A 10,057-nucleotide genomic window follows, 5' to 3' on the forward strand; every position below is an offset into this window, starting at 1 on the left:
AGAACTCTAACAGGGAACGTCCCCCGGTAGAAAAGTCCCGGTTGGTGAAGGCCTATCAGAATATGTCTGTCAGTGATTGGAGGCGTTGATTTTTGCAACGCGGAGGAAATGATTTCCGCCAATGTCGGGACAAAACACTTCTTTGCCTTTACTCGGGTATCAAGTACGTGTGGAAAAACTATTCTTAAACAGTTTGATCATTTGGAAGTAGCTCACAGATTTTGTAAATAAGACAAGTACAATCATTAAAGTAACACAAACACAGACTTTGATTGTGTGCGTTCAACATGGGATCCATTGAAAATATCGTTGAGTTAAAGAAGCTACAATTTTTGACTATATCGCGATCAGACTATTTCCTGGACAGTATATCTTAAAAACAAACACCAAGTAAACTAACAAGTAACGATAGATAAACCATGTTTTCTGTGGAAAAACGCAAACACTTCCGGAGTTGTCTCCCATGTATTGTACGGTGTTTCAGATACTGATATCTATGGTTTATGATATTATGTGTTTAGTCGAATTTATTCAATTTCAGTTAAAGAACAATCATCTACTGGTGGGGGGGGGGGGGGGGGGGGCTTCCAGCTATTGAGACAAATGATGAAGCAATATTCGTTCATGTAGGCATACCCTTGCTAAGATGTATCTGTAACATGATTGATTGATATTTACTTAGATATTTATATGTGGAATGTCGCACATACCGCTTAGCCTTGTTGTCGTTAAATGTCTGTTCTGACTTTGATTATTAACATGTTTAATTATTTTTCTCTATTGTTTTGTTTTATTTCTTTAATTCAACACTTAAGAGCTTGTGCGTGTCCTATTCCTTTTGAAAGATTTCTTGGAATCGAAAGAATACAGAAGAACATTGGCAGCTGTTAACTCGGCTTTTATAATATAAAATAATTATAATAAAGAGAAACGTTATTCTTTTGTTATTTATTTTACCGACTTGATATATGTGTATCCCTTTTGCAAGTTTCCTATGACCTGCAAATCTTGAGTTTCGCTTTTGTTTCAAGGTTTGAAAAGGTTTTAGTAAAAATTTGCATGTTTATTTTGGAATTTACATAAATACTCTCTGGAATAATCCCACATCTCTTCATTCCTGTAAATCTTGTTTCTCTCAGTCTACATATATTAAACGAGTAACTTCTGTTGATGAACTCAAGGCCGCCCACTACGGTGAATTAAAGTAACTTTGTGGTTGCCCATGCTTCGTCGTCAATTCACTTTTTGGCCTTCACTCTGATTCAGTACCTACAACTGCCTAAATACAACAATTAATTCAGCAGCTGCACCAATGCCTGAATACATCAATTAATTCAGCAGCTGCACCAATGCCTGAATACATCAATTTATTCAGCAGCTGCACCAATGCCTGAATACATCAATTTATTCAGCAGCTGCACCAATGCCTGAATACATCAATTTCTTCAGCAGTTGCACCAGTGCCTGAATACATCAATTTATTCAGCAGTTGCACGAGTGCCTGAATACATCAATTTATTCAGCAGTTGCACCAGTGCCTGAATTCATCAATTTATTCAGCAGTTTATTCAGCAGCTGCACCAATGCCTAAATACAGCAATTTATTCAGTACCTGCAACATTTACTGAACACAGTAGCTACAGCACAACGACTATCTGGCAGGTTCATCAAACTTGGCCCGAGACTAGAGCTATCACTAACTGTGACTGATACCCCTAGACGCAACTTTGATACACGGAAAGTAGAATGTTGTGACCGTGACCTTAGACCTCTAAGTGTGACCTTGACCCTCGTACCTAGTGACCTGTTTATGCACTTTACTGACTGGATGGGGTTAATAGTTGATATTAATTTTATACAATTGATTTCGGTGGCTCAGAAGAAATGGAGCTGGCATAAATTTGAAATATTTTATCTTTAATTTTGACCTTTACATTGAGCCTAGTGACCTTGGTGGTTCACAACTGATACTTGAATTGTCCGCCCGCTTAGCTCAGTACGTAGAGCGTCGGTCTACGTACGTAGAGCGTCGGTCTACGGATCTCGGGGTCGTGAGTTCTGTCCTCGGGCGGGGCATGCCATGAATATACTACCACTTTAGATTTTATACAGTTTATCGGGTTGTAGTGATGAATATAGCCAGTCTAGCCCTCTGATCTGTGACATTCCATGCAAAGCATGGTTGCAAATTATTTAGATACATGTACACTGCTGACTAGTGTACAAATTAAACCAACTACAGCTAATGCGGTCTGAATCAAATCGAGTCTGCAATATTCACTATTAGCTTTGTCATCAGTGCTTCCGAGGGATCTGCTTTTCAGATTTTGTTAATATATTATGTTATTATTAAGTTAACAAGTATATATCTATTTCAAGAATTTTACAAAAGCAGTTTATAATTTTAGGTCTTATTTATCAATAACATCCTTACATCGATGTTTCAGCAAATAACTTTCTATTTACACACTACAGTATGTTCTTTGATTTTTATGCCTCGCAGGTGGATATATTGAAATCGCCTTGTCCGTCCGTCCGACCGACCGTAACTTTGTAAATTCTTGTCCGGGCTGTAACTCTGCCATCCATGAAGGAATTTTTGGCGTAGTTTGGCATAAACATTAACCTTAATGAGACGACGTTTCATGTGCAATACTCAGGCCCCTAGCTACAAGGTCAAGGTCACACTTAGAAGTGAAACGTTAATAGGGTCTGTTTCGTGTCGGGTTCGTAACTTTGCCATTCATCAAGAGGTTCTGAAATTACTTAGCATAAATGTTTATCTTAATGAGACGACGTGCCATGGGCAAGACCCAGACCCCTAGCTCCAAGGTCAAGGTCAGACTTAGAGTTCAAATGTTGACATGTTTTTGTGTCCGGTCCATATTTCTGCCATCGATGAAGGGATTTTGAAATACCTTAGCATAAATGGTAACCATAATCAGACAATGTGTTTTGCGCAGACAACTGTAGCATTTTTGGGCACACTTCGGGGGCGTTTGTCACTAATAGTGCCAGCTCTTATTTGAGCTTCAATTCTAAATACTTAGTATATCTTGAGAGTTATGTATACTTGTATTTTTTCCCTATAAAATGTCAAGGTCAGTAGTGGCTATTGTTAAGTTACTTTAAAGACACACCACAAAATAACTGTAATCTTTTGTATTTCCATGAGGCCATTATTTTTTTATTTTTTGGTTTACGAACCGCCAGGATGACACATGGTCGTAGGAGGAGGGAAAAAAATAAAATTAAAAAACAGAATCAGAATTTTTTTCCGTAGAAAACGGACCTTTGAAAGGAATATTATACATTTTTTGTATGGAGAAATGAGAAATAACAAGTATCTAGTTACAATTTGACAGTAACAGATATAGGGTTAAGACAATGTATTTGATGTCTAAATATTTTCTTCAATTAATGTAGTAGTATGCACGATTATTTGCACCAAGTTCATGTGAGAGGAAAAAGTAGACTACCTATGATGTCTAAATATTTTCTTCAATTAATGTAGTAGTATGCACGATTATTTGCACCAAGTTCATGTGAGAGGAAAAAGTAGACTACTAGGTATTGGTGGGTCTTTAACACTTCTAATTTCTTGAATACAGGTGGATAAAATTAATTGCTATAGCCTATAACTAACGGTTAATGCGAATACGATAATGTTACACACCGATAGCCACACGAGAACTACATGCAGATATAGACTTGCCACAGTTCGCTACTGCGAAAATATAAAGTGGTAATATTGGACTGGGAATTCATGGCATGCGTATGTTCTCCATGACTATTTGATAAATGACATTGTGTCTGAAATCATTATTCCTCCACCTCTGATTCATGTGGGGAAGTTTGCAGTTACTTGCGGAGAACAGGTTTGTACTGGTACAGAATCTAGGAACACTGGTTAGGTTAACTGCCCGCCGTTATATGACTGAAATACTGTTGAAAACCAAACAAACAAACACAACTGATATTTTATGAAAACCCTTCTAGTGGTTAAGAAGACATGGAGCTAAAACAAATTTGAGACATCTGATCTCTTGTGACTTTGACCTTGGACCTAGTAACCTGGGTTGCGTGCTATGTACATCCTTTTGTCATGCTAGTTTCGTGAAATCTTTCAAGTGGTTTTTAAGATACTGAGTGGGGTAGAGAATGGACAGACATGATCGATTCCAATATGGGACAGACATGATCGATTCCAATATGGGACAGACATGATCGATTCCAATATGATACCGTAATATGTACTTTCGATTTCATAGGCTTATAACAAGAGTGCCAGACTGTGTCATCGAACTTGGCCTAATTCAAGGGCCATAATCCATAATGCTTAGGGCGATTTGGGTGGTTATCGACCTTGGCCTAGATATTATGTCCACAAACATTGTCAGCAAGTTTGGTGAAGATAGGATGAAAACTATTCGACGTAGAAAGCGAACATGGCTGGGTTTTGCAGTTTTTCGAGTAATTCATGGTGCCTGGGGCGATTAGGCTTGTTATCGAACTTGGCCTAGATATTATGCCCACAGACATTGTCAGCAAGTTTGGTGAAGATTGGATGAAAACTGTTCTACTTAGAGAGCGGACATGTTTTTGGACGCCAAGCGCCCGCCCGCCTGGCACGGGTGTTCACATAATATGCCCCGCTCTTTCAGAGACGAGCATATAAAAACAATGGCTTCAGTCAAATTGCATAAGTAAATACAGTGTAATAACTTTCATAAATTCCAAAATTCTAGTTTTCTCTTTCAAAATGTTTTCTATCCATATTCCTGTTATATGCTTCCTGATTGTTCTAAAGTTAGGCAGAAATTCCTCACTCCTCACTAACACTGAATATTCTACTGGCTTTTCACAGACAAGACAGACACATTCATTATAAATCATCCAGTTTTTTTTTTACACAATATTTGCACATTATGTCTACAAATAACAAAACAGTAACAAAATAACAAACAGTGTATTTCATTCTGACAAAACAACAATATAAATCAATTGAGGCAATGGCCAAAATAAATTCATATCTAGAACCATTTGTAATAAGTTATAGTTTATGTAAACTGGTGAAATTTTTTATCTCTTGTGTAGACTGCTTTTATGTACTAAATAGCTATAAATATATGTGAAAGTTTATACAAAACTTTTATTCAGCAAAGTTTTATAATTAAATGGCAAAACACAATAGAATTAAGAAATCTTTAATACCTGTATAAGGTTATGGTGCCAGCCACTCAGTGAACTTTGGCTGGACTGTATGTGCACCATTCCAGGAACACCTTGTTATTGAAATGGTTTTGTGTATAATACTGTGAGATAAGTTGTGGCATCAAACAGTGCTTGTCAACAGCAGTAAGATTGTACTTCATTTTGAAAAATTAATGAGTGTGACTTCAGTTTGCACACCTGATTCTATGACCCATGATAGAATTATTTAAATCAAAAGTCAGATAAAAAAATACTTTAAATGACACTATTAAATACATCATACCCCCACAAATATTATAAAAATCTTGAAAGAAGCACAAACAGTGTCTCCTTTTTACACTATGTACCCGAATAATCCTAACTCTGTTCAGCGAGCCTAACTCAGTGCCAATATGGCGGATGTAAAGCCGATACAACTTTGTGTTCTGTGTAATTTTGATGTATAAAGGAATGTTTCGGTTGTTACGTCTGTCTCCATTGATCAAGTGTATATTTATTTCAAAATGTATCATGTTAAATATATCAACCCTTGTGTTTTCAGGTGGAATACCGAAGAACAATGCAAACTTTTCAATGAAGATTTTTACAAAAAATGTTAAAGGCCTAGATTTTGGCAGTGGGCCAAGGGATTTCTGTCTTTACCAGCACAGTTGGGGGCTAATGACCATCAAAGTATGGTTCCAATAAACAAGGATCATTGTTTATTGGAGAGTCAGTCTACCTTTCAAGTGTATCAATTAGTGAGAAGGTGAAATAATGTAACTTATTTTGAATTAATGAATAATTAATAACATTTAAAGTTATACTAGACTTTATTTGGCATTTCTATGTAAAGAAAAATACTGTTGATCAAACACAATAATAAAATAATCAGAAACTTATTTTCACAATAATAAAATAATGAGAAACTTTCATAAAGAAGTATGTAAGTTTTTTATTTTTTTCAAATTCTGTCTGGAGAATTGTGATATTTCAGAAAAATGTGACTTTCACTCATCTAAAGCTGGCAGAATACTTTAGATAACATTTGTCTAAAATTAAAAACAGTATGTGCATTTCAAAGTTACAAAGCAAAGCATGAAAAAAGTCACTTTTGACAATATACTGAAAATGAAAATTGAGTATAGATGGAACACAATAATTTTATATTATTTTTTTTGTCAGCACAAAGAACTTGTGAAGTTTTCACTATATTTGTGTTTTATTATCATTATTATTTTCAATATTATTACTTATCTTTTATCATCCTATATGTAATATAGTAATAATAATAATAATTATGATAATAATAATTATTATTATTATTATTATGATTATTATAACATTAAAGTAATAGTTATTATCATCTATATAATGTCAAAATAATAATTATTATTATCATCATTCCACATTCACTGAAGAAAAATTAATTTCTTTCAACTCCACTGCACACATCTTCATGGTCTAGTTGGGGTCCCTGCTGTGCTAATTGCCCTCTAATCAGTTACTGTTACATAATCGCTGATAAGCAGCAGATAAGATGGGAGTTGTATATTGGATTTGGGGGGGGGGGGGGGGGGGGGGACACTTATATAGTAGTGAATCTAGGCCTTTAAAAAATACTTGTATGCTTTTGACGCCTCTACTATTTTGCTGTTTGAAAGCAAAAATATACTGCTTTATAGGCCCATTTACACAATGTTGTTAACCAATGAAAAATTCACTTGTCCGCCGGCAAACAATCACATGTTGGACATAGGAATCCCAAATCCCTGCAGGGGTGGGTGGGTCAAAGAACTTTGAGCATCTATAGTTCATACATTAAGCACAGACGAATAGTTATGTTTTCGTTTGGTTAGGTGTTTATCCATTCTAAGTTCGTATTTATCCAGCACTGTTTCCTATACCAGTCAGGAATTATCCAAAAATCTAAACCCACCTCATAATCAATACAGTTTTTAAGCTATAAAAATGAATTTCAAACTTTGATACTATTAAACATTGTCAAAGAGATGTTTATTGAACTAATACAGTTGATGAGTAAGGTCTTATTGCAATTGCTGGTACATTAAAACAGTTAGAAACATAAAACATGTTCATTTTGAAGACTTTTTCGAGTACATTTTAATGAATTCCAGCAACATAATGTGACTTGTCTATTGAAATATTTAGTACACAATAAAGTTATCAATACAGGATATTATGGCTATCAAAAGTTTTACGCTAACATTGCATACTAACATAAAAACATATGAAAAAAGACAAGGAAATTACCTATATACATCGTCTTTCTGTCGGCCATGTTGCCACTGAGTTAGGATCGCTGAACAGAGTTAGGATTATCCGGGTACATAGTGTGTTTTACTCTTTTAATATGGTGGCATTACGGTGGCATAGAGGGGACATAGGAAATATTTCATTTATCACGTGCGCACGTGTTAGCACCAAGTGCGCACGTGTTAGCTTCACGTGCGCGCGAATTAACACGTGCGAACATGATAATTGACCAATGAAGCTAATCGAAATTTCAGGCTTTTTTTTTTCAAAAAACGAGAAGAACTTACTTTATAAACTTAAGGTAAATAGAGCTACTAAATACTTTGGACTTACTGCTGCAATTTTAGTCTTTGGTATGATCCTTATTATGTGAAAGTTACTTCCCCTGATAATAAATTCACCATTTGTATACACAGGTGACAGTAACGTACCTAGGATACAGTATGGGTCCATGAGCCATATGCACTTAAATTTACTACAATTATAATGTTTTCTTAGGAAAAAAATGACAAAAAGCCATTTTGAAAAAAAAATTGCTCAAGAACAGTTTTACATGTGCATTGCTTCCAGGTCCGTATTTTTTTTTTCAAAACAATATTTCCTTATCAATGATTGGCCACCTTTTCGGCAAAAGATTAATCTTTCAGAAAAACCTTACTTCAAAACCCAGTTCCAAACCGTTTACGCACCACGAGCGAGCAACGGCGTATGAAACGATAGTGATTTCTCCACCCGAATAAATCCCACACATTTTTCGCATCGAAGTCTCCCCCCTAAAACAAATCAAGTACACCATGCCAGTTAAAAATAGCACTACAAGCAGTCAGAATAGGCTAAATGTAAACTGACAAGACTAAAAATAAGGTTCAATTTTACTTAATTACTTACCAGTTGTTATTTATTTGAATTTGGTAAATAATCCTCGTGAGCCATCGCTGCTTGTTTATATTCGGGTAGTCTTTGGATTTTATGCACCTGTCAATATTTTGCCCGCCCGGGGGAGCGGCGGGCATACACGGGACTTTAGACAGAAGGCCATTCCCGACAGGCGGGAATTAGACAAACATTTGATGTACCAACAAGGCTCTAGGGTGGGATTTAGACGAAAAAGGTTGTCTCTAGGGTGGGGATTTAGACAACAATTTTTTTGAAATGTCAAATTCCCCTGGGTCAGCCCGCCGCCCCCCTGGGCGGGCAAAATATTGACAGGTGCATTAGCGCTACGTTTGAAATACGTAAACTGTCTTCGCCAATGAAAACGTTCTTTGCAACCACCGTCTTGTCAACGGTAATCATGGCAGGCGAAGGTAATTTCCGGAAGTGAAAATATTAAATAGCGAATGTGTAAGTAGGATTGAACCTAGTTTTCGGTCTTGTTAGTTTGTGTTTAGTCTGTTATGACCGGTTATAACGTTATTTTAAACTCGAACTGTGTGCTTGATGTGTTTTAGTGGGGAGACTTCGATGCGAAAAATGTGTGGGAATTATTCGGGTGGAGAAATCACTATCGTTTCGTATGCCGTTGCTCGCTCGTGGTGCGTAAACGGTTTGGAACTGGGTTTTGAAGTAAGGTTTTTCTGAAAGATTAATCTTTTGCCGAAAAGGCGGCCAACCATTGATAACGAAATATTGTTTTGACAAAAAATACGGACCTGGAAGCAATGCACATGTAAAACTGTTCTTGATCACCTTTCTCATGGCTCATTGTCACAGGAGCAATTTTTTTTTCAAAATGGCTTTTTGTCATTTTTTTCCTAAGAAAACATTATAATTGTAGTAAATTTAAGTGCATATGGCGCATGGACCGATACTGTATCCTAGGTACGTAACTGCCACCTGTGTTTGTATATACTGAAAAACGTTTCAAATTCAAGTTTTATATCGCAGTTTTATATAGAACAAGGGTCAGTATATTGATGGTGTATAGCCAATTCACTGTACTGTAACATTTTAAAAAGATGAAAGTTGGCTACAGTAGCCAGCCATGACCAATTTGCTAAAATATTTAAAAAAAATCTAGTGGTAATAATTGATCTTGTATCCCACTATTGCCTGACAAAACCATTGTATCCCTTTTGCCTAAATATAAAGTATCGTATATAATTTGGTATCCTGTATCCCAAGGTTACATTTAACACACTATATGGAAAGTTTCGTGTTTTTAGGACATATCTTATATGGGTTACCGGTGGCGACTATAATAAACTTATATACAAACAAACAGCTTTTTTTATTTCTAATGTGAGCACTCCGATAATCACGCTTTATATTTAAAACTGGTGCAGAGAGTTAAAAAAATCGGCGCAGAATTAAATAATTTATTTCTGGTGTGTAAATCCTTCTCTTAACGCTTACAATTAACATAAAAAGCCCATCGGGATTCATGTTAAACATTTGCACTATTCACTAAATGCAAAAAAGTGAAGGAGTGATTTCTAGTAATGGCAGTATATTTATTTATAAAATATCCATTCCGAACTTGTAAAACATCTAAAAAAAACTCTTGAGACCTAATTAAAGTGCTACGACGTGACATAGAGTGTGAAATATCGACATATTATTACTTACAATTTATAAAAAAAAAAAC

The sequence above is a fragment of the Mercenaria mercenaria genome, chromosome 17, assembly GCF_021730395.1.
Source record: "Mercenaria mercenaria strain notata chromosome 17, MADL_Memer_1, whole genome shotgun sequence".
NCBI classification, from domain to species: Eukaryota; Metazoa; Mollusca; class Bivalvia; order Venerida; family Veneridae; genus Mercenaria; species Mercenaria mercenaria.